The following is a 24,994-nucleotide window of genomic DNA, read 5'->3' as shown; positions in this document are numbered from 1 at the left end:
CAGACTGCCTGAGGAGCTTTGTGTTTCATCCCAGAGGCAGACATAGAGTGCTTATTATTCAAATACCTACCACTTATCCCTGATAATGCTCTCAAGGCATACCTGACTGAACTGTAAAAAACCCAATCTGGTCAAGTGCTGGTTTAATATGCACAGGCACTGGCTCACAAACCACCATGGATTGTTTTCATGAGCTACAATTTCACTGTCAAGATTGAATTAAGAAATATATCAGAGCCTTTGGAATAAACGGGGTGGTCAGGGGTGTTGAGCAAGTGGACTGTGGGACATGGCAGGGGCTTAAAAATTTGTGCACTGACCAAGTTGTCTTCCCAAAAGTGAAAAGGGACAGGATTGCTTAAAAAAGCCACCAAACCGTCCACCTTACCTATAATGCACATGGTGGTTTTACATCATCCTCATCACTGTGAGCCACATTACGTAGCTGGGATTTGATTGTATTAACCTACATATTGCAGTCTTGAAAATCCTGGGAAAAGGACACATTTTATGGCACTATAAAGTCATCATTTTTCTGCTACTGTATGAAGATTATTACATTCCCTGAAAATACACGACAGATTTAATCTGAAATAGCATGGTTTTTTTTTTTTTTTTCTGTACAAGCAAGCTGTCTGGCAGGCAGCAGGAGATAAAGAGAATGTTTATTATTAAATTCTGGTGACTTATAGCAATATTTTTATAAATGCATATACACAGAAGCACTAGAAAAACCCCACAACCAAAAAATATTAAAGCTGACATGATGACTTTAAATAAAGTTCGGAAATAGTGAAGCCTGATGGGCAGCTAGACGTCATTCCCAAATACAAACTAATATAAATTAAGGAATGTTTCTCCTCTAAACCTCATGTGTTAAACCTAATCAGTATTTACTGTATTATCTCTGAATAGAGTAAGGACAGTGCATTATCTGTTTCAGTAATGCAAAGTTAATTTTAGCTGTCAGAAGGTTGGAGTCAAAGACCTATAAAAGAATATATTTCCTGAGTAAAATCTAAAGGGAGATTTTAATTTGTTTCTGTTCCATTGCTTCTGAATAAATTGTTTTGAAGCAGATAATGAATTCATGTAAGTGCTAGTCTTCTGTTCTGGTCCTAAATTTTCTAAAAGCATTCTTAAGAAAGCTCCTTTTTCTCACTTCTAAAGTATAACCAAATACATTGGGTTTTTTTTCAGTGTTAAAATGCCTTTGTGAGGGCAGTTCAAGCAAGAGTTTTCAAAGTTCAAATTACCTTAAATAAAATTTATACAGTTGTGACAGAGTTGTTCAAAATTTTAAATATGTGTTTTACATATAATTTTCAGGGCTGTAACTATATTGGCTGTTCCCAGATGCTCATCACTGGGGAGAAGAATCCTAAACTTGGAGAAAGTTTATGAATTTTAATTTCCACTAGCAAAATGATTATTTAAAGGTAAGAATTTAGAACTGTTGAGAGATGAAATGTGCAAGCAAAAGCCTCTCCTGTATTTTTTCAGCTCACTATAATGCATATTCAGCTGCTGAGGCCCAAAGTTGCAAATTTGTCTTTTAGCTATGCAAGATAAATTACAGAGAACTTTCAGTGGAAACAAGGAAGGTACCTGCAAGCACGTTTTTAATAGCAACACACACGCCCTACTACCAAATTCATGAGATCCTGACTATGCAATTATTAAAACTGCATCACTGATTGCCACAGGATGCTGAAACAGCCAACAATAAAAACAGATTGAAAACAGATCACAGCATTCTCATGGATGAGGATCCACCACTGTTATTTAACATAACCTCCATCCCAGGAACTCCTAAGCTATTTTGAGCAGGACTATTCCAGTGTGGCTGTATTTAGGAGGTATCACAAAGTGCATGTTTTTTGGGCCTTAGTGAAAAATGCCTGTGTAGTGACATGGATGATCTTATTGGTTTATAGCAGTGAATTATAAAGAACTCAACAGGGACAATGTTCTATTTAGTGCTGCGGGATTCTTGCATGCAAGCTGGAAAGCTTTTGCTGGATGGTTCATTGACTGAAAGAATTCCCCTAGCCCTGGAGAACCAGGCTGAAAAGTTTTTTTTCCTCATTGATTAGTTCTTGAAACAAACAAATGGTGTGGCTTGGGATGGTGTAAAACTGAACTCAGCAGACTTGTCTTAATGGGGGAAATGAAAAGCAAAGTGGCTGTTGGGGACTCAAAAGTGTCACCTGTGATTGTAATTGCAGAACTGTGACAAAGCAGCAGCTTCCCATTTAGTGATGGATTCTGGGCCCTGATGAGCCAGAGGGCTCAGTGACTTCCCTCCATCAGCACAATGATTTGTTTCACTTGCTGCTGCTGTAAGCTCTGCCTTTCTTCAGCTGAGAATAAATGAGGGCTGTGCTGTACCAGAGCTTGTAGCACACTGAGCTATAAAAGCTGTCACTAAACGCAAGTCTTGTGGTGTGTGAGTCTCATGAGGAAATGGGAGGGAGATAAAAGATTTGGCAAGTTAGCCCAGCACTTCAAAGTACAAAAAGCCTCAAGTTAGTTCAACTTGCTTAGGTTTTCCTCTATATGCCTTATTTTTTCCTAGCTAGATCCTAGGATAAGCTCAGGAACACAGACACTTCCCTGGGTTCCACAAAATTGTGACTATCTGTAGGATAACCTGTTAAATTTTGCCACTACCTCCTTCTGCCACTGGAGTATATAAGACAGCAAGAAATGTTCTTTCAATATTCTTCAGATTAGAAGGCTGATGTGTTTGAAACAGGCATGAGTATCCTCTGTGCTTCTGCTGTGCTGCACCCTCTGTTTGCAACACGAGTGACCATAGTCCAGCCACGCAGAACTAGCAGCAGCAGCAAAGGCCCCAGACCCCCAAACACAAACTCTCACTTTACCTTGCTCTCCTCTTGCAGAAAAAATGTGGAGGCAACAGGGTTCCTTCAGATCCATGCAAAGTTTGGTTTGTTCGGTTGTGGTTTTTTTTCCCCCTCTCTGCTTTCCAATAAGGACAGAAGCTGGTGAAGGCACAAAGCTGCCATTCTTGATGGAAAAGTTATTAAAAGCTGCAACCACAGCTTGCAGTCCCAGAGAGGGCTCTGCTGGCCCACCTGCTTTTTTTAGACCAAAGTGAGGTTGTTTTTGAAGAGTTGTGAGCCATCCTGGTTAACCTGCTTTGAGTCAATCCCTAGGGACAGCTGGCTACAGGAACATACGTGTGTTATGTATAGAATAAAACGGCTGCCTGTGGAAACATTCTTAGGGCTGCAAGATCACAACTGAAGGTGCATTTGAAGGGCAGCAGATAAAAACTAATAAATCCCTACCTATGTAGGCTTCAATTGCCTGGCATAACTTCAGCTTCAAGAGGGCTTTAGTTAAATTGTTACAATTTGTCTGGCTAAGAAAGACCACAAGCGTTTTCAAAACTACTTTTCCCCAAGACTTCACTTTGCCTATTCATACTGAAAGCACTCTAGCAAATAGACCACTTATTATTGTATTTTTGTTCAGTACAAGATGGGTTTCAAGGCACTCTTACAGTAGCACAGTTATGAGCAAATAACCACTCCAGGGTAATTCTATACAGACCTTCATATCCCCATTTTTGTACCTCAGATACATTCGCAGCTTTCTCAGTGCATCAATTAATTAAGCTAATCTGAGCCTATTTATGGCATATGTCTGCAGCTACCAAGTCATGGAACTGTTTTATCTCTTTGAAACATAAATTGCAAGTGTTGAAGGTTGGGGCTTATGTCTATGTGTCTTAAAGGAATGAAAGAGATAGGAAAGAAAAAAGACCAAAATCAGCAATATCTTTGTGCTGGTGAGCAGGAACAGCTAAACTGTCAATTTTTTGCCTTTTCTTATTATGGGTCAGTTCAAAATCCATCTCTCTGAGCAGCAGCTCAGCATCTGGCAGTCAGCTGTGCTGCCGAATAGTCCATTTCTGTTGTTTTAAATAGCAGCCTGAATCCACAGCAGGTTTCTCAGCTGCTTCCTTCTTTTACATAATTGATCAGTGCAATGACTGCTAATGACTAAACTTTAGAAATCATTTTATGGAGGTGATGACCAAGATACCTGAAGATATGAAGTTCAAATATAGTTTTAATGTCTCCTCCTGGTTAAAGACAGAATTTTTGTGTTTTAGGATTGACTTTTTGTAAGCTGCAATAACAAAATGTAAACTGCCTAAACTGCCTACCTATGGAATTTGCCTTAATTTTAATCATATTTAAGAAAGCAATCTTCTGTTGGTTGTTTGTTTGTTTTTTTTTTTTTTTGTTATCCTGCTATCTGCTCTTTCAGATACAGCTAAAGGCATGATGTATGTTTTTGTTCAGCTTAGCAGTGTACTTATTTATAATTTAAAACCAAATCCTGTTCCAAAGGAAAGGAAATACTCTTCTCGAAACAGACCTGAGAGAACTGGACCTTTGTTTGTCTGGCCAAGTAAATAACAGCTCTCTGAATGAGCACAGGATTAAGTCTAAATTTCCAGCTTGGTGCTGGGCTAGGCAGAGATCTGATGGACACTATCTCAAAATTTCCACTCCAAAGCCCTGTTTCTCTACTGTTCTCTACTTTCTAAGCTAACCTTAACCAGCTGGTTGAAATTTCTGGCTGCCTTAGGTTATTTTCTTTACAGTGTAGGAAAAGAAGAAAGAAATATTTCCAGGAAATATACGTTATTTTCCAGCAGCTGTGTTTTTCAGAGATAGAGAGAGAAAAGTTGTCTTGCCAATGTAAAATGTCTGTGAATATTTTTCTTGGCTGAGAAATTCTAGCTGTCTTTTATGACCTTGACATCTGACATGGGATGACCTTGCTGGTGAGACACATGGCCTTGACATCTTTGTGGAAACTCAATTAAATCTGAGTAACAGACAAATAAAATCTTGCAGTGTGTACAGGCTTAGTACAGGCTTTATAGATTTTTGAGAAATGATTTCTGCAAAGAATGCCAGTGCTAAGTTTTGTTTACTCATAGGAAAACCACAATGCATTGTATTTCCATTCCATTTCCAGGCTATCATCTGTCTCTTAGGTGCTCCATCACCTCCAGCATGTCAGCTGCTGATTCCAGAGGATCCTGCTTTGTCAAACAACTCTTTGTTAGCCGATTAATCTTTGGAAGCTGCTCTGGGTTAGAGGCACATCAAGAAATCCTGTATTTAGAATAAGCAATATTTTCAATTGGCTGCCTTGTATTTTTCTCTACAGAAATATTGATTTTTCTTTCCAAGGACCTGAAAGACCCCAGGGGAAAAGTTTCTAACGACAGGCTCAGATAAAACCCAACACACTCTTTCAGGACAACATTTACATGCAAGCTTTGATTTTTATGGATTATAGCCCTTAGCTGTCATGGGAGACAAGGCTCACAACAGCACAGACCTTGTCAAAAACTCTTCAGCAAGGACTCTTAAAGCACACAACAGCTGTCACACAGAAGAGCCCATGGAATTTGCTGCTCACTAAAGATTGCCAGTGTTTCTTGAACAGACCACGCTACCTGTTCCCCTGCACTGGGGACGTTGCAAAAGGTACTTGCATATTTTAATCTACCCTGTGAATTAAAGCTTTTTCCCCCCTTTTTCTTCTCTGTGTTTCTGGTAAACTACTGTTCTTCCTGAAGTCACCAACTCCTGCTAATTGAGAAAGTTTCATGCACCTGCTTATATAAAGGGAAATGAAGCTTCGTCATTTTCTAAGTTTTTCAGCTTTTTTTAGTAGAATTCCTCTCACCTCTTTTTATGTGTCTGCCTAAGCTAAAAGCAATCTGTGCTAGACAGGTACTCTTTGACATTTTAGGCACCCTTTATGGGTAAGGAGTGAAGCAAATACTGGGGTGTGATTGTGCTGATCTATTTACACCAGATGCCTTGCACCTCATGAGTGTCTGTTTCTCTATTATTGTAAAGAGAAACTTGGAGTGATTGGTTCAAGATGTCTATCTTTGGTCAGTTGAATTCTAACCTTAGTTTGCAGGTACTAAGTGTTTAAGCTTTGACTGAGAATAAAGGATATTTGGCAGTTTTCTTCTGGGAAGTTTGTGGGTGGTGTGATAGCAGGAATAGATTCTAATAGATTTTAATTGATCCTAATATAACATAGTCCTGGTATTTAGTGTCCTGAGAATCCCACATTTTTGAAAGGGAAAAAGATGTCTCTTCCCTCATTGAAGTGCAAGAGAAAGAAACCTTTAGTATTGTATCTTAGGTCCTGACTAAAATGCCAAATTTGAGCATTCATCTGCTGACCCTTTCAAAAGTAAATCTACTGAGTTTTGCTGTACCAACCCTATCTGCAATAATTGAGCTTAGTTTAATTCAACTAAACATGTTTAGGTGATGACAACACTGTGTTCAAAACAGGACACTAACTTATCAAATGTGTTGTAGTTACCATCATTTTTAGAAACACATTTTCAAAGTCTGAACATCCTCCTATTATTACAAGTGTATGTATTTTACTGAAGTAGCAGTAACTTGCTTTCTCTTATCTTAACTGGAAATGACCCTATTCATTTGTAGCTAAAATTGTCCTCCCCAGAGTGCACTGGCTTCAGTAGAATTACAGCTTGCATGATTTTAGCTGATAGACTCTACTGCAGATACATAACCTAAAGAAGTAACATATTTCTGGCAATACATGATAAAAGAAGCACTTGGCAAAGGTCAGCTTTTCAGATATCTTGTGGAAATCTCATTAAGTGCAATCTTCTGATAGGTCCTCTTCTTCTGCCTCAGTGTCTGTACCAATTGTCCTGAATTTCTGATTGAAGTTTGGCATCTCAGTGACTTTTTAACAAGTTAGAAGGTCCCAGTATAATTAAAATAACCTCAAAGTCAAATTTAGCAGGTGAGAATTTTGATAAAACTCTTTGATTTAACTGTATGAAAGTAAAACAATCTTTAAGTTATCAGTCCTTCTGTATGTAGCTAAGGCTGCTAAGATTTGAGTGAATGTCAGGCAAATTCCTAAATATTTGAACAAAAAAGCCCTGCTAAAGCTATTATTCTATATTAATGGGAGCAAATACTATGCCAAAATGAAACCCTTCTGCAAGCAGGGCCTATCTTCTTTTCAGTTTTCCATTTTAAATCCTAACTTTCCCTTCATTTCAGCTTCCCATTTTAAATCCTAAATTTCGTCTGCCATGATGACTTCTTGTTAAGCTGCTGTTAAAAGTCCAGGTCGGTGCACGTGTTAAAAGAGTGCAGGTACAGAGATCAGAAATAAAAGCAGATGGTCCAAAAGTTGTGATGAACTCTAGTTCAGTGCTGAGGCAAGACTACCAGCACTGTTGCTGCCTGCAAACTCCAGAAATTGTTTTAGTTGAGCCATCTATAAATAAAGAAACATTAATATTTATGTGGTGACTTTTTGTATGAACATCCAGCCAGTTTTCAGTTGACAGGCTGCTATAAAACAAAAAGATGGACAGCAGCAAAGAAGAAATAAAATAAATTTGTATATTAGATCTGAATCAGTTACAGAGTGAGATGACAAGCTCATGTCTCTGTCCTGCTGGAGGTGCTTCCACAGGAAAGCAGAATACTACATGACCTTGAGGTTTCTTTCAGAGCATATTTGCTCTCCTTACATGCACAGCAATATGTGAGCTTGGTATGCTGGCTCTTAAAATCTGCATTATATTCCCCTTTAGGAAGGACTAAGTTACAGAGAGTCTTGCTCATCTTTTAGAAGACTCTGTGTGTCTAAATTATTCTCCGACCTTGTGCTTGTTCAGGATGCTTGGTCCCAAATCCCAGCATTACAGAGATCCCTGCAGCATCTGCTGCTTTGGAAAGGTCTTGGATCGAGGTGGCTGCCAGGGGGCTGAGCAGTAAGGAACATATCAGCTCCAAAGAGCTAAGGTTGAGTTCTGTGGAGCACTGCAGGGGTTAAACTTGCTGGCATACTCTCTGCTCAGGTAGGACTTGTATCATGTGAGCTTTGGGTCAGCATGAGCCTGCAGGATGCTCAAACCACTCTTAGGTGAACTTCAATCACCTGTGTTGTACTGAACTGAGAAGAAAAGCCCTGCAAATTTGAAACCTAAAAGTAACCCCAAGTATAGTTGGGGCAGCTGAAAGTCTGATGTGTCCCCAGTGGAGGCGTCACTCAGCGCGCATTCTTGTGGAGCACCCTCGGCCTAAGTCACAGAGAGTATCTCCCAAGATACCAAAGGAAAAAAATATGGAGTCTGTTCAAAGGCAAATAGATGGTAAATATTTACATGGATTAGAGAAGATGAAGTAGCCTACCAGATGCTGGAAGATGCAAGTACCTAATGTATGGGAGAAAAAAACAATGCAGGACTGTCTTGTGCTTCTGGAATACTACTGTCAGTGTATTCCAAGAATGGAGACTTCACAAGCCATCTGCTGTCCACTGACCCAGCTTCAGTCTCAGCCTTATTGAGGGATATGAAATATAGGAATAGTCTACCAATGTGCTGGTAATTTAAATGATAGATGCTGATAAGTACTTTTCTGCTTCCTGCCTAAGCTTTACTCAAAATCTTCCATTAAAACATATAATAGAGTACCTACACAGTTGCATTTTGATTTGCATCTATTGCCAACCTAGTATATCTTTCAGATAAGCCTTTCATGCATTGCTTTTAATAATAATGTCTTAAATTAAAAGGCTGCTTCCATCAGCATAATGAAGCAAGATAGCCAAGAAAATAGCTATGTGCCTGAGAACAGAAATTCATTAAAGTGAGAAAAAAATCAGTGAAACAGGGATGATAATGAGAAAAATATTGAGCCTCAAAGATGACAATACTGAGAGATTGCATTTAGGGCTTACTTACTGCATGGGAGGGGCTGTTTTCTCTTTCCCGAGATCTTGCCTTTTTATTTTTGTTCTTAATTCTTACAAATCACATAAAATTTTGGCAATGCTGATTACTTTTAAATTGCCACAGGCATATGGGATTTTACTAGCACAAAACCTGTGCCTGGTGGTGATATCAGGGATAATCCTTCATGCTACTTGTGCAAGTGTTAGTTTTAGTGATTTCTCTTCTTCCAATACTGAGAAACATAAAACTTAATAATGACAAACACCAAAGCTGCTCAAAGAAGTCAATTTAATGTAATCAAGTTATTATGCTTTCTAATTACCCTCCTGGTCTCTATTTAAGTTGCAGATTGTGCTACCTATATTTAGGTTAGAAATGTGTTGTCCTTATAAAGTTCCTTTTTTAAAAGAAATATTTGAAAAGGTGCTGAAAAATATTTTTACCTTCCCCAGAGTATAAGGAACTTGCATAGTGAGTGCCAATGAGGCTTGTGCTTGCCTTTGAATTGCATTCCCTCTTGCTCCCCCTCCCATCTTTATTTCTTTTCTTCAGCCAGTCAAGGCAGCATTAAACAAGAAAACCGGTACCCATCTGACTCCTCTCTGCCTGTCTGCTGAGCTGTGCTGCTGCTCCTGACAGGCTGTGGGCAGTCAGGGACACACAGAGGGTGTGCAGGAGGAGCTGACACCCTGCACACATCCAGCCTCAGTCAGGTGTCATAAACCTGCTCTCTGCTTCCCGTGACTGTGCAGAGACAAAAGGTTCTGCCTGGGACAGAATAACCCTTCGCTGCCAGAGCACAGATGGTATGAAAGTGCTTTGTGTGACACAAGGTGTTAGAAAATGTTTGGCTCACTAACATGTGCTGTCAAGACCTGTTTTCTTCAAGCTGCCAGTCTGTCATTGTCTTTTGGAAACCAGCATGCAGCCAGGAAAACCATTTCCATCAGAACCAAAACCAGAAGCCCTGTTTATACTTCACTTTCGTTTTCTCTTACCAGGTAATTTCTCTCTCCAATGTCACCACAGTTATTATAGCAGAACTAAGGAACAGCCAAAATCTCCCTCTTGTTACATACAAAACAGTAACTGGAAGAGAGAAAATAGGTTTTAAAAATGATAAGAGAAAAGGAAAGAGAAGCTTTCAACCCAAGCATTCCCAACATCCAAATCTGCTGAACTTTCCAGATACCGTAAGAAAGTCTTCCTCTTCTCTGTGTACAGATGCTATTTGGAGGAATTCCTGGCCCAAGTAAAGTCCAACTTACAAGTTTGAAACTGTACAAATCTGGGAACTTTGTCTTTCTGTGTATATTCTTCATGGCAACAGCAAAGGCTTGTAAAGGCTGAAACTGGCCCCTATTCTGACCTCTTTTTCACTAAAATTTGTATGTTTTATTAGCATTATCATGAACCAACTGAGTGACTTTAGTCCATTTCACAGCTAACCAGTAACATTTTTATTTGTTCTGTTGTTGCAAGTGCAGCAACCTTGTCTTTGCCTCTTGCTGTAAGACACTTAAAGTGCAATTTGCTGTATCTTTCAGAGCGGGGACACAATCCTGAGATGGTTGGGGTCAGAACTTGCATAGATATAGGTGACGGTAAGGAGCGCTGAACATGGGAAAACATCAGCCTTAAGGGTCTTTTTCTTTCTCTAGCAAAAAAAGCAATGAGATTAAATACCCCAGAAAGACTCTGAATGTCAAATGGTGGCACATGACTCTGCTCTGTCTCAACATGTGGAATTTTCAGGTTCACTTATGAGCAATCATATTTCATGTTTATTTGCTCAGGCATGTAAATAATTGATGAAGATTTACTTTGTTTCTTTTTGCTTTATTATTCACGTCTCAAAATTAAATGACAATTTTTTCTCCTGATACTGTTGCAGGGAGTTTTACCCTTCTGCTTTTAAACATTTTTGTATTCAAACCAATTGTGCTTTCTGAAATGTTATCATTAAGCTGTTGTATTTGAATGACTACAGGAAACAAGGATTTTGGGTTTTCATCTTTGTTGTTAAAAATCTACAATTAGGCTATGGAAAAAGTCACTTTGTAAAACCACACAAGGCAAAACCAGAAATAAAATCAAGCATATGGTGGCATAAAATGGCCACGGGCTAATACAAAAATTGAGAAAAGTCTTCTTACAAATATCTGTGGGCTTTTCATCTTCAAAATGTCTTGCAGAGGTTAAGTCTTTAAAATACATCTGTGCAATGAAGCGTTATATTGGCACCATTGGTTTTTTCCCCTCAGTTAAAGTAGATGTTGAGTGTTTAAATGTCCAAGGCTGTGGAGAAGGTCGCTCAGATCTAGGACTGCAGACTAAGCTTCTTCTGCAGTGCCTGAATTTCTCAGGCTGGGCTGGACATTCTTCATTTATTCAGTTCTCCTTCTTTCAGCCACTGCTCTCCTTTTCTCAAACTGATTATCCTCTTTGACATTTTTTCCCTGGCTGATCTTCAGCTTTCCACTGCACTGAGTGTGCTCAGATTGCTCTGTTAAGCCTGCAATAACCCCACAGGTTAACCCTCACCTGGCTGCATTTCCCTTCTCTCAACTGAGGCTTTTTGCAGTGCAGACTTTTCTCTCCTCCTGTACTACTTTAAGGAAAGGTCAGTCTGGCAGAGGTCAGCAAAACTCTGTATTCCGCCTGCTTTGCAGAATCCCTCTGGAAGACCCAAATCAATGAATTTGATCTCTAAAGCAGGTACATCACAAACACATGTGCAGAGTCTTTTTGTGTGAGGGTAAAAAACAACTCACCATCTCCTGTGTTAGGGATCACCTTGGAAAAGTTGCCTCTGGGAATAGGACTGGTAGCAGGAATTAAATTGCCCTTAGCAACACCAGATACTGCCAAAAACCTGCAAGAAAGCAAAAAACCATAATATAGGCTCTGTAAATGACAATGAATGATGTCTACTTCAGAGGAAGGAGAAGATTTTTCAGAAAGGTTTAATCTGTAATTTTCAGGATCTCTTCAAATAACTGGGAATGATTGTTTAAAAGCTTACAGGCCGGTACCAGGAACCACTCCCCCCCGCCCCCAACCAGATCTCACAGAAGAGCATAGCTGGTGAGGATAGAAATACTTTGTAAGGAGCTAATGACCAGCAAGGGCCTTGCAGGATTGGACACTCCAGAAATCGACTCCACTTGAGGAACTCAAGGAGTTGACTTGTACTTTCCTGAAGATAAATGACCAGTTAAAGGAAAGGGGGAAGGAAGCCTGTGCTGTTTAGCCAAACCAGCAGTTTTAGTGTCTCATGCTTTTAGCACTTGAGTACATCTGTCAGGTGCTAATTGTGGACTCCCACTGACTACAGCAGGAGCCCAGGGCACCTGGCATTTTGCAGTGTTTACCTGCTGTTATTAAGCTAAAGAGATAAACATGCCAGTGTATGTGATGTTTGAACTGCCACACATTGTTTCTTGCATTCTCACAACTTTAATATCTTTTTTTTTTCCAGTTAGCAGTGTCTAAAGAGGAAACACAATGCACAAGAATATGCACTGTGAAAAGTCTGCACTGTGAAGTGCAGAAATATATCATTCTACCGAGAGTAGGCTGATTTAATTTTAAATATAAAATCTTTAAATGGCTAATGTGCTGAAAATGTAGAAAATCAGATAACAAAAGCAGTTCTTGTTTCAAAGGAGAACAGCAGTCAGTGAGAAAAATGAACAAAAAGAAGACAAAGTGACAAAAGAAATAAGGAACTATCATTGATTTCCTCGGATGACAAAAGAAATAAGGAACTATCATTGATTTCCTCGGATGAAGAAGGATAAAACCTAATAATTTTTTCACACGTTATCAAATAACATGGTAATTTATCCAGAATATAGTTATACTAACATGTGGCTGCTACTTGGTATCAGATGAGTTCCTCCAGCTCAGAGAGCTCTGGGGCAGGTTTTGAGGGTGGTTAGTGACCTGTTTGTTGGCATTATGGCCAACATCCCTGGAGGTGTTCAAGAAATGACTGGATGTGGCACTTAGTGCTGTGGATTAGTTGACAAGGTGGTGTTTGGTCAAAGGACTTGATGATCTTGGAGGTCTTTTCCAACCTTACCAATTCTATGATTCTGTGGGCTGGGCTAGGGTAGTAGGAGATGTGGCTTCTTGAGGTTGTCCGTGCAACTTTGGGAAGTCCTGGCCTCATAATTGTTAAAGAAAGGGTGAGAGCACCCAGCAAATCATGAGTTACAACATCAGTGCTGCATGTGTTGAAAAAACTTGGAAAAGTAAAAGCTCTTATACTTTTGTACCCACGCCACCGGTAGATGTTAAGACATTTTTCAAAAATTAAGTCTCCTGCTCAGTACAGAACATTAACCTTCAAAATGTAACTTATTGGCCGTAATAATAGAGTTTAAAAAGTAAAATGAGTGCCTGGGCTCTGTTTTTCCCTGCTCTCCTTTGTAATTCAGATTTCTCTCTCTCTAGGCAAGGCCAGAAAGGACAGAAGGCAGAGAGGCCAGCATGACCTACTGTGGGAATATGCAGCACTCAGGACACAATGATCTACTTCCCTGTATCTCCTTAAGCATCCACCAGAGACCACCAGTAACTGATCAAGGTAGAGGCAGAGTGGCCCTTTTCTCTGGTTTTGTTTGGAAGTTGTTGGTGTAACCATTGCCTCCATCCTTTTCTTTTAACACACTCCTTCAGAAGGAGACTGCAGGAGTGCACAAGAGCCGGGATAATTTTAGGGTGATCTTAAAATACCTGGAAGGATTGGGTGGATGGAGGGGAAGATGGCTTTAGTTCCTATTTGAGATCTTGCACTTTCATTCCCAGGTAAGAAATTATAGGTGTCAGAACATCTACGCAGCACCTACGTGCCTCAGAGATTTTATCTGGCTTTTCTAAACAAGTAAGAAGTCTCTGTTTCTTCACAAACTCAAGGTCCTTTTCATACATGCCTTACCCCTGCAGTCTATCCTTTTCCCATTCTTCTCCCTTTCAGCTTCTGCATCTTCACATTTTCATCTTCTCAAATGTGTTTGCAAGCACCCAGTGCTTTGCATTCAGGCCATCCCTAGTTGCATTCCCTTTTTCTCTCCTGGTCCTCTAATGCAAAAAGCAATATTTCTGAGATGTGTATGCTTATACAGTAGAGAATTTCATTGTTGGCACTGCCATCCAATGACTTCATTCTTGTCTGAATGGGGAGGGTGACCTCTGAAGGGGATCTGGAGGCCCCTGGGTGCTTAGATCACTATTTGCTCCTTATTATATGGTTTGGAGTGCTGCCAGGCACTCCTGTGCAAGCTGCCTACAAGCTCTTGCAAAGACCTTGTCTGGATGAGAAGGATGTGGGAGTCCTTGTTGATGATACAGCTGTATGGATGGAGCTGTTTTACCTCATCATTTATGATTATCATTTCATTATCATTACCTTATCACTTTCAGCTTAATTAAAATGTAAGTACCCTGGACCAAGGGGATCAGCACAGAAACTGAATAAACACCTCCAAGATGAATCCTACATAGCTGGTAAGCAATGTTCATACTGAATTATGCTTTCTTTTAACTTTCTAAGATCATCTGAAAAAAACCAGGTAATGTTCAATGAGCAACTGAGGCTGGATTTAGAGTAGTGATTCCTGTAAGCTCAGGAAAGAGATGAAAACATTACAAAACTGCAGAAATAAGGACTTTTTGAACTATTTATAGGTAATTTACAATTAGAGTAATTTTTGTTATGGTAGAACATCCCCACATAGGTGAAAAAATTGGGGAATTAGCCCAAGTCCTATGAACCCTCTGTTTTGTTCAATAAAGAGAAGCCAAGCTTTTAACAGATTAGCAGAGTTGTTTGGTACATATGAGGATTTAATATTTCTGAAAAAACACCAGACCTCTTTTTACCCAATATGAAATGATTTCACATCTGCTCAAAATCCCAGTAATCTCAGTTTCTGTGTGGCAGCAACTTCCTCTAGGAAGATAGTCCAGCAGAAGTAATTCTAGACCTGCTTCCATCTCTGAAGCGCATTTATTGTTCCATTGCTTCTCAAGCCTCAGGGTACTCATGCTTCAAGTCTGAATATTTATTGTGTCAGGTTGAAGTATGCCAGTAACTGAAAATCAGAACTATCAGTTCCAGCCCTCCTTTCCTAGCAAAGGCTTTGATATTATGAGGGCTTTGGTCTTGTGAAACACAATGGGAAAAATCTTGTGAAACGTGTGGAAGGCAAGCTTTTTTGGTGGTTAAAAATAGCATCTGCAGTAATTCCATGAGAAGACTAAAAGTGACTTTCCTACTTTGTGGAGGATGCTAAATAAGGCTTTTTAAAATGGTACCTTGTGCTAGGATAATTATGGGAGAAAACCAGCTTTCCATGAATCTAACAGCTGTTTTAAAAGCTCAGCTGGCAGCATCATTTCCTATCACGCAGAAGACCTAAGTTCAAGATCACACACAAATTTTTGTCTTCTCAAAAGCCAGCAGGAAGTGACGGTGGCATAAAGAAAATTAGAGTCTTACTGCAAAGGCAAGCAAAAATCTCTCTGTGATCCTGAGCTGAGTTTGTGTTTCCTGTACAAAAGTTGCAAGGAGTTAGAAGCAGATAGTACTCCCTGGAATGGCTTGACATCCATAGCTGGATGAGAATTCTCTGTTTCTTTAAATTTACAGTGGCTGCACTGGATGTTCCAGAAAATGATGGATCAGTGCAGTCCTATAAATCCCAAACACGTATGTGGTATATCTTCTCAGAAATAACTTACAAAACAGCCTTCCAGAGGAGAAGTCTGCAACAGTGACAGCACACTGACAGTGCAATAAAGAGGAATTCATTTTTTGGGCTGCAGGGGTTGACAATGGCCAGAGGGCAAATGCATAAAATGAGAAGAAGGAGCTGATGCTCAAATGTCAAAAACTCCGTGCCACAAGTGAAAAAAAGAGAAATCTGTTCAAAATATAGTTCCTCTGTATAGGAATGATGGTGATGATGTTAATGCTAACAATATTAATAACATTTATCTGAGCACGACAAACATTGCTGAGGATGAAGCATTATGTGACATCATCTGTGTATATAAATTATCCCTTTCCAGTGTTCATTGCCATGAAATTAAACAAAACCTTTGTGATCTAGAAAGTGGCAGCAAAATGAAGAGTTAAATATGTAGGATGGTTGGTTTTGTGAGTAATTCTTGTTGACAATTTTTAAGCTACTGCTCAATTCTAGAAACAAGTCTGATTGTTATCATTCTTTCTTTTATTACCTAAAGAGGATAATACCTACTCACAAGTGCAACTACTTCAGCATGAAATTTTGCAGGCATAAACTGCACCCTCAAACAAGATCTCAATCCTGCAAAGGAACAGGAATAAGCTGGGCAAAAGCTCAGTTGTTTTTCTGGAGTTATTTAGTTCTAAACAAACTTCCCTTGCAGTCAGTCTGTATTTCCTTTTTAGTTCTTCCTTCTTCAGTATTGAATGCTTTTGTAAGAAGGAAGGATTTTTGTTCTGTATTTTTCTCCCCCTGACATTTCCCATATGAAGTTACAATCCTCTGATGGCTTGTATGAAGAGGATTAAAAACATGTCATCACTAATTGCAGGCGAGGATTTAAAGCTGGGCTGGGCAGGAGAAGCATGAAGATGAGATTGCCTGGCCTGTCTTGATTCAGACTGTGGATGCTTTGTGCCTACCTCTGCTGCTCCAGGATGTTAGTCTACCTCCCACATCTGTCCTCATCTTATGGCAAGGGAAAATTGTTGGTTGTTGAACAGGATGAAAGACAGATTTCTTTATTTTACATTGCTCCTAAAGAGCCATTTCTACCATGAGGAGTACATAAAGTTAGTTGGCTCATAAAGCACAGGGGAAGGTGAAGTTGCAAAGAGGAATCACTTCTAAACTCCAAAAGAAAAGTGCCAGATTACACTTGTGGAATTCTTTCTTTCCCCTCAACAAATTTTTTGTTGTTTCTATTAAACTGTAAACTGAGTACGGTCACTGTATCCTCACATACACCACACAAGTGCTTCCAGGGAGCGTGGAAGTAGCAATGGTGACATAAGGGAGCCCTCACCCTCTGTGCACATTCCCATTTCTTAATGTCAAACCTGTACCAGTTTGGCTAATAAGGTTAAGGAATGACATAACTTAAGCAGAGTTACAGCAAAATTATGTCAGCGTGCATTCCCCTCTCTTTCTCTTCAGCATGAATCAATTATGAAACATAAATCAAAGTAATAGATACAATACTTATAACCACTTAGGCTCCCAGGCATTGATTAACCCTGACTGAGAGAACTTTTTCTCGTGAAAATGAATGTTACATCATAAAGAACCTGAAAGTTTCCGTCTAGGGCTGTGAACTACTTGGAAGGACACTTTACACTAGCCCCAGTGTTGTTTGAAAGGTTGAAGTCTGATGAGATAAGACACAGTAAGCAAGGCCAAGTAGTCAGAGTTGCTTTACACTTTTCTGTGTGGATCATTCCTCAGTGAGTCACACAGGTAGAGGAAAGAATTTAATGAAAATGCCCCTTTGCCTGCTTTAAAAAACAATTCTACATTCTTCAGGCCTTGCAATAAGGTCAAAAGTTCTAAAAAGTTCCAAAAGACTTCTAAAAGACTAAAAAGTTCCAAAAAGTGGTAAAGCTGAGCCAGAGTGAATTGAATTATCTTCAGACATCTAATGGAAACCGCAGAGTTTTGTCACAATTTTCAGGACTTGTCTGTCAAACCTTGACAGATCAGGAAACTGAAAAGTCTGGATTAAGACTGAAAATATAGCCTGAACTTCATTTTCAAGGAGAAAGTATGTTTATTTTAATTAATAAAGAAATATGCAGTAAAAATACCTCCTTCTCTGCCAATGAACTTGTAACCACAGTTCCACATCTCTGTCTGTCTCTCCCCTGACAAATTTTGGGCTCTCATTTTGGGGATAAAAGTATCTTTTCCAAAGTCATTTGGAGAACAATCTGTTACTTAGTTAAGGAAATAATGAAATCCCTCAGTCTTCTCAGAATTAAAGGCAAATAACATTTTTAGCTGTATTAATAGACTTGTTGATGTAACCTGCTGGTTCTTGGTCACCTAAGTTTATGATGTACACCAATATCTCCCTGTGAAAGCTGTGTTGCTAAAATGGATTACTTTTCTTGTAATTTAATCACTCAATCAGAGCACTTCTTGTGAGGAAAAAACAGGGATTAACAGGCAGAGGAGAAGTTTGGGATTAAAAAATGTATATGTTTTTTCTGGGCTGGTGTAAGAGACTGTGTGCTGCCTCTCTCATAGAGCAATGTCTTACATATGAAAAGGTCATGTCTCTAGAGCAGGCAGCACTTCAGAAACATTCTTTTAGCAAAGTTATCATATGGCTCAAACTTTCCTGAAACAGTCACCCTCTTTTAATGTTTAGCTATGGGTGATTCAAGACTTGAAAGAGACAAAGTTCTTGGAAAATGAAAGGAAATCTTGCCATAAGCTTCATCAGTGGCTTGGCAACCCGCTGGGGGGCAGACAACTTTGGTGTTGGTTCATCTTTACTCTCAGAGTTTGGGGTTCTGGACACCATGTTGGCTTACAGAAACATGTTGAGACTATTAAACTCCTTTCTTCCTGATGCAGGTGCTGCTGCTGGAAGAGTTTTTTGGGAAGAGTTCCAGAGTGGAACACAGAAATGGTGATGGATACAGCTGGAGCCCACTAAAGGTACCGATTATGTTTTTCTTCCAGAGAAGTCCTGTTGACTTAACATAAATGGGGCCATGTTTATTTTATCCTTCACTATTGCTTTCAATTACAGTCAATTTAAGAATCTCAACTTTTACTCAGTATTTTCAAAACTGGCTGGTGTTTGTGAGGCCCTGATGAGTGCAGCTCCAAAGGGTGCCACTGTCAGACATACCTTTTGAAACAGGTGTGTTTAATAGTGATATGCAGTCAAAGAGTTGCTCTTCATTCTGCTAAATTACATTTTGTTTCAGCACTCCAATCTTTAAGCCATACCCAAAAGCTGGATCAGTTTAGGAAAATTCATTGGCAGCCTGGCTGAGATTACATCTCAAGCACATCATTTTTATATGCGGTTATAAATCACTTCAAACTTTCTGCACGAACAGTGTTTTCTGTTGATGTATTTGAGAACACTGTAGAGGGGTTTGTAATTAAATGAGGAAAAAATAGGACTTCTTTTATGAAGAAATCAATTTTTAATGCCGTAGAAATAAAGGGAACTTTGAAAATACTGTGCACTCTTTATTTGGGCTTTGTACCTGAAAGTTGCACAAAAATAATTGCATTTCTCTTTAAGAGACACTGGAGGGAGAAATAGCCAGCTTTCTTTTACATTGAGGGGAAAAAATGTATCAAATAGAGAGGCCACAAATTTAGGTAGAGATGTCTAGATTTTTCTAAAACATTTTCAGGGACAAGCTCTCCAAAGTCTTTTACCAAATTGTGAACTAAATTGTATCTTTCTATGCATTAAAAGTGCCCACACTTCACAGTAGGGTTTAGTTTTAAAATGATGTGTTAGGGCTCCGAAACCACACAGTTCAGTTTCTAGTACCAAATGTAGAAAATGCTCTTCTCTTCCTTGTCCTCTTCCAGCCCAGGGTGGCCAGCTGAGCCTGCTTTTGATTAAAGGTGAGGTACCAATATGATCCAGCATGGTAATTACTGTATTCCAGTATAAGTCACAGACCATTGCTGGTATTATTTATTCTCAGACAAAAACATTCATTCACCCCTCTCCAACTACAGGCTGCAAGGTCTTAATGGTTTGACTTTTGCTGTGAGTGAAATCACTTTATTTTTCGTTTGCTCCAGTTGCTGAGATAGCTGCACTATCTGTTGTCCATTCTCTGTGGAAAGATTTGAAATTTGCTAGTGCTCTCTTTCACTATGGATCAGAAACCAGATAAGTTTCCATCCTTAAGGATGGTCACTTGCACCTCATCCAGTTTCTCCAGGCTTAAATAAATGTACAAGTACATCAGATCAGTCTCTCTACAGAAATTTTCTTTTTTCCTTTGGGCAGTTGGTGGGCGTATCCGTGCACACTTGAGCCTATCTTGGCAAGTTCCAAGAAGAAATGGATGGTAGACTAAGGAGTTTATTAAATATCCTTTTTTTTTGTGAAAAAGGTTTACTAGGTTTACTTCATTTTGTACAAAACCAGAGGCTAATGTGGAGTCTACAGAAGTCTACACATAAGCAAAAACCCCAAAATAGCCTCCAGCCCCACAACTTTTTCTCCTAGAACTGTTTAATGTGGGAAAAAGCTGAGTGCACAAAGCCGCTCCATCGCGAGCTAGTGAGTCACTGCCTTCAATCTGCGCCTCTTTGGTTCAGGCTGACATATTTGCAGCTGAACTTTTTAGGCTTGCCAGTTCTCTGGAGATGATGTATATTACAGAAAAGTTGGGAATTTTCAAGATACATCTCATCAATTCACCATGCATAACACTTCTGAGAAACTGAGCATCTAACAATAAGGGGAGAGAGAGAGAGAGGGGGAGGTACTGATCTGACTACAAGACCTGCAGAAATGCTTTCAGCTTGTTAGAAACTTTTAGGACCTAAAAGTTCTTAGTATTTAAGTACCTGTCTTGAAGAAGCTACAAGTAGCAACAATGGGTGAAAGTGCTTTTTTAAAGAAGTGAGTAAATCTGTTATTTTCTTAATGGAAAAAATCCATACAATCTGTCAAGAAGTGGTAGATGTTCCTCAAAGCAGACAAGTACCAATGTCATGACATTTCCTGCCATATCCTACTAATGAATAAGACATCCAGTAGAATCCTAGAATGGCTTAGGATGGAGGAGATCTTAAAGATCCTCTAGTTCCAGACCCCCTGCCAGGGGCAAGGACAGAGAGTAAGCAAGGAGAGGTCAGAGAAAGACAAGAGGCTGAAATGAGGTGTGCAGTGGAGGGGATAAAGGTAGGCAAAGCTACTGTAATTAACTATACTTGAAACAGGATCTTTCACTCCTTTCCAGCACACAGAAAACAAATTTTTCATTGTCCTCAGCATCCCTTTACACTGCAAATGACAGGAATGCACAGGTAGAAGAAAGATCAGTCTTCAAAATCGGAACATTTTAAAATGGAAAAATGCTATTGATTTTAAGTACACAGTGTCCATGCAGAAGACTAGATAATCAATTTTATACTGAAAATATGGAAGTGCCCACAGAGCATTTTTGGGGGGAGTAATAATAATTTTTCTTTTATATTTTTATGAGGATTCTATTGTGCTCGCTCCACCATAAATTTTCCACTATTGTTTATAGACAGTTCAAGAACTTGAAGCCAAGACTTGATGCTGCAAAATTTCAGATAAAAGTTATGAGGTAAGGAGGCAATGTGCAGAACATCTCAGAGTTTCATATTCAGATTCCCTCAGAGAAAAAACATCTCTAAGAAAAATGGGTGTATAATGAAAAGGCAGATAAGTGTTTCATCTCATTATTTTCCTGTCCTCAACCTCAGGCTCATATCCTCCCCCTTGGCTTCTGAAGACAGAACTGCTGACTTGTCAATCATGAGTAATGCTTCCCTTTCCTAAAAACCCTTCTCCCACCTCTTAAAATAATTTCCAATGTTGGAGCAAAGCACAACATCAGCCAGAAGTGGTGAGGTCTAACCAAATGTCTCATTATCCCGACTGGAGAGTTAAGGCAGAGCTGCAAGCTCGGCTAGCCAGGAGGAAAATAGTCTTGAAATATCAAATGCACTAAGCAAGGAGATTGAAGCAGGAAAGATCCCAGGGTTTTTAGACAGACCCTGTTGTTTGAAGCCTCTTGTAGCCAGTGTGGCACCTGTCAAGACTCGAACACCTGGCTGTGTGTTTACAGAGATGTGCAAGCTGATAGTCGCCGTTGTTGTATCTCACTTTGTGTGATGCAAAGGAGGGCTGGAACTGGCCCCAGGGTGCCTCCTGTGAAGACTGTGACTGCCCTGAGACTGCTCCTAGCAACTGCTGTCACCTGCATCTCTGGCAGCATCCGATCTGCTTGTGGGGACTGGAACGTGAAGTAGGCTTGGAAAAATGCACCCATGGCTGCTCTTCTTTGCTTGGGAAGGAGTGACGTGAGCCAAGGTTGTTTTCTGCCCTACTGGGCTTGTTCTCAAGCTACTTTTCCAGGGTAAGAGACAAAGGAAAGAGGGCACAGCAATTCCACAGCAGTGATGTCTAAAGATTTTTAGCTTTTTCATATATTTGTAGCTTTGTAGATTTTTAATATATAGTTGTATGGTTTCTAGTAGTTTTCCTGCCCTTTCTCACATTTTAGAATAATAAGCTAACCCTTTCTAATGTATTCTTGAAATTGTTTAGTCTTATTCTTAAGAAAATAACTTAAGAGACAATAACAAGAAATAGGGCAAAGAAGCCCCTGGACCATCTCCAAGGGGCTGACCCAAGGGTGGGTTACTGGGACAACTGATCTCCTATTGGATGTACCTGCTAGATATACTAATTGATTAACCCTACAAAATAGTAGAAATCCTTTATCACACATAGCTGTATTTGTGCACCTGAAAGCTTCCATTAAAAGACTGCTTTTTATCTTACCACTTTAGCACCATTGCAAGGTTTTTCCTTTTTGTTTTTAGGCAGCAATGGAACAGTGTTGGACAGGAGAGGGGGATTTTGCTAGCCCTCAGCTTAACCATGACCTTCAGGGCATGGAGAATTCCACAGAAGAAAAGTTTGGATGAGCAGTACCAGGTATGAGGCAAACGGCTCATAAATAGCCATGGTCTGCATGGATGTGGTTGATGCTGGTACTAGGGTTATGACTTGTGCTCAAAGAGCCTAAGGAATTAGATTTATTCCTAATTACTACAGGATCCACGTGGCTAGTTGAAGAGAGAGGATTTCTGCTGTGGGAAAGGTCTCTGTAGTCACTAATACCTGGTTTAGTACTGGGAACAGTAAAAGTTGAGACAGAACATGCTCAAGGTGTATCAGTGGTGGAGACACAGCTGAAATCTTTGATCTCAATGATGAGGACCTGGTCTGGCCAAGATTTGGGACAGGGAGTCAGAGGGAAGTGTAGCTGTAGAGCAGGGAGGAAGGCAGAGTGGGGAGAGTCACATTTGCTGCTCTGGCTGTTTTATGGGAAATAGGAGGGAGGAGAGTGACTCCCTGCACATTGAGACTCTGCACTGCTGGAGCAGCCAAATAGAATACGTGGGGGTCCAGCACTGGCAGACTTGGAAGATGAACATATGATTTGTAATGCCCAAATAGTGAATGCCTATAGCTGATGCTGGTCTGAAGAGTAAGATTTATTGCTGGTTGGTGCAGGACCTTTAGGACTTCTGCTGACAAAACACACCAGCATATGGAGGCTTTTGAAAGAGGAAGATGTTGCTGAACTCTGGTGAAAGTTGCATTTCAGGCAAAGATTACAGTTAAGGAGCTTGGCAATGAGAATTCAATAATTATGTTTATTTTTTCCCTCCTAACAGGTTTGCTTGGCAGATTAAGGGAAGGATTGATGATAAAATAGAGCAGGTGGCTCCAGATGTGCCAGAAAGACTGGGAGGAGGGTAGGTACAAGCAAGGTGAATACTGGATGCTGACAGTAGGAGCAAGGTTGAAGGGAGGCTGCTCAGAGTGAGGAGAACAAACGTGAGTGGAAGAAGGAAAGGGGAGGGAGAAAGCGTGAAGGAAGAGACAAAAAGCCAAAGGCAATTTCCTAAGACTTCTTTCTTCATCTCTGTCCTCCTCCTTGTCTTCTGGGTACCCCCTGACTTAACCCATGCTCGCTCAAAAATTGAGGGAAAAACTGAACGCTACAGCTTTCCTTTATATTCACAGTAAATGATTTAATGCCTGATTAAGTGACATGGCCAACTTCAGCATCCAGAGATCAGTGCAGCTTCTTCACCTCTTTTTCTCCTGCTTGTTAGCAGAAGGCAGGACACAGCTAATTTTTTTTTAGAGGATGTTTTTGTTCTGAGTATTTTAAGTAAATATTTTTATATAGTGTGTCTTAAAATTTCTGGATATTGGTCCTCATCATTCACAAGCACAGGAATAGTAAGTTAAAAAGTATCAGCTGCTGTAGATCATGAAAAAAATGCATAACAGGGTATTAGATGTATCCATATCTATATATATATTTGCATATGAGTGAAGGACTGGAACACCAAGAGTCTCCAGTTCTCAATAAAAGCAGAGCTGCTTCTGGGTTGAATAAAAGGAGAAGCAGGATACTGACTGTGAGGGTGCCATGATACTGTAACCTGAAAACTAATTAAGGAAAGAACAGATTTTAAATAACATTTGGATGCAACAGCAGGAAATACGAGGAACAGGTGTTTAACAAGATTTCTTTTGACTGTTTAACCTCTTTGCTAATGCTGAAAAACCCAAACTCTGTCAGACTTCAGCTTTTCCTCATTTCAGTAGCTGTCCTTTTGGCTAGTTCATGACTCAGAGCATTTATTCTGCTGTTAGCTTGTCTCTAGAGATCTGGGTGTCCACCATGAAGCGTTTTTGATTTCCAATTGTTGCTTTCCCTTCAGTAAGTGATAGGATTACATGGCAGCAAATAAGGCCCCGCGTTTCTGACTCTGCTCTGTGGGTTCACGACAGCATCTGCAGGAGAGATCGCCTCCCAGAACTGGGTGGAATTTGTTGCCTAACACCTAGAAACCAGGGAAGGCTTTTCTTTGTGATCACTATAAAATACAAAAGCATAAATAAGTGTTTTTCAGTGTTTCAGGTGTTGGTATAGTCTGGAGGGATATCTGTTGATAGAATAGGTCTCTGACACCCTGCTGAGTGACTGGGATTACGTAACACTGAAGTGGCTTTACATCTCTTAAGAAGCTCCTTGTTTAAATGACCTTCTAGCAATGAGCTCTTTCTCTCTAGCATTTTATATTCTGATTTTGCACCGTTTCTTGGATTTAGAAAATGAAAATAGACTCAAGTCATACCTGCTTTAACAGTCACCTTTTAATGGTGTAAGTGTTTATTTCCATCATGATTTTAAAAAGTTTCTTCCTGAATTTCTTTTATAAAGTGTTTGAAGTGAAGAAATTGCTAGAAGAGTATCTCTGTAAAAGCATGCTTTCTTTAGGGATGGGGTTTCAGCAGCTTTAGACAATAGACAGAGTCAGTATTTGATGTCAGATTTTGCCTGCGTGAACTCCCACCCCCACTCTC

At 39.8% G+C, this 24,994-nt stretch overlaps 1 protein-coding gene and 1 long non-coding RNA gene across 3 annotated transcripts in view; one reads left to right on the top strand and one right to left on the bottom strand.

The window, feature by feature from the left end:
• Positions 1 to 24,994, bottom strand: part of HTR1F (5-hydroxytryptamine receptor 1F) — a 105,501-nt gene that overhangs the window by 44,698 nt on the left and 35,809 nt on the right. For both annotated transcript variants that reach the window (XM_042038067.1, XM_042038066.1), the window contains one exon: positions 11,590 to 11,690. The gene's annotated coding sequence lies outside the window, so the exon portion shown is untranslated. The remainder of the gene's footprint in view (positions 1 to 11,589; positions 11,691 to 24,994) is intronic.
• LOC121669307 lies at positions 1,333 to 24,753 on the top strand. Its single transcript, XR_006017701.1, has 6 exons — positions 1,333 to 1,439; positions 13,277 to 13,409; positions 14,246 to 14,329; positions 18,433 to 18,516; positions 22,426 to 22,540; positions 23,287 to 24,753. It is a non-coding gene; the product is annotated as an uncharacterized LOC121669307 (long non-coding RNA).

The sequence above is a fragment of the Corvus kubaryi genome, unplaced genomic scaffold (assembly GCF_017639235.1).
Source record: "Corvus kubaryi isolate FWS band 111438036 unplaced genomic scaffold, C.kubaryi_AGA036_p1.0 37391, whole genome shotgun sequence".
Classification (NCBI taxonomy): domain Eukaryota; kingdom Metazoa; phylum Chordata; class Aves; order Passeriformes; family Corvidae; genus Corvus; species Corvus kubaryi.
This window is presented reverse-complemented; position numbering and strand designations above follow the sequence as displayed.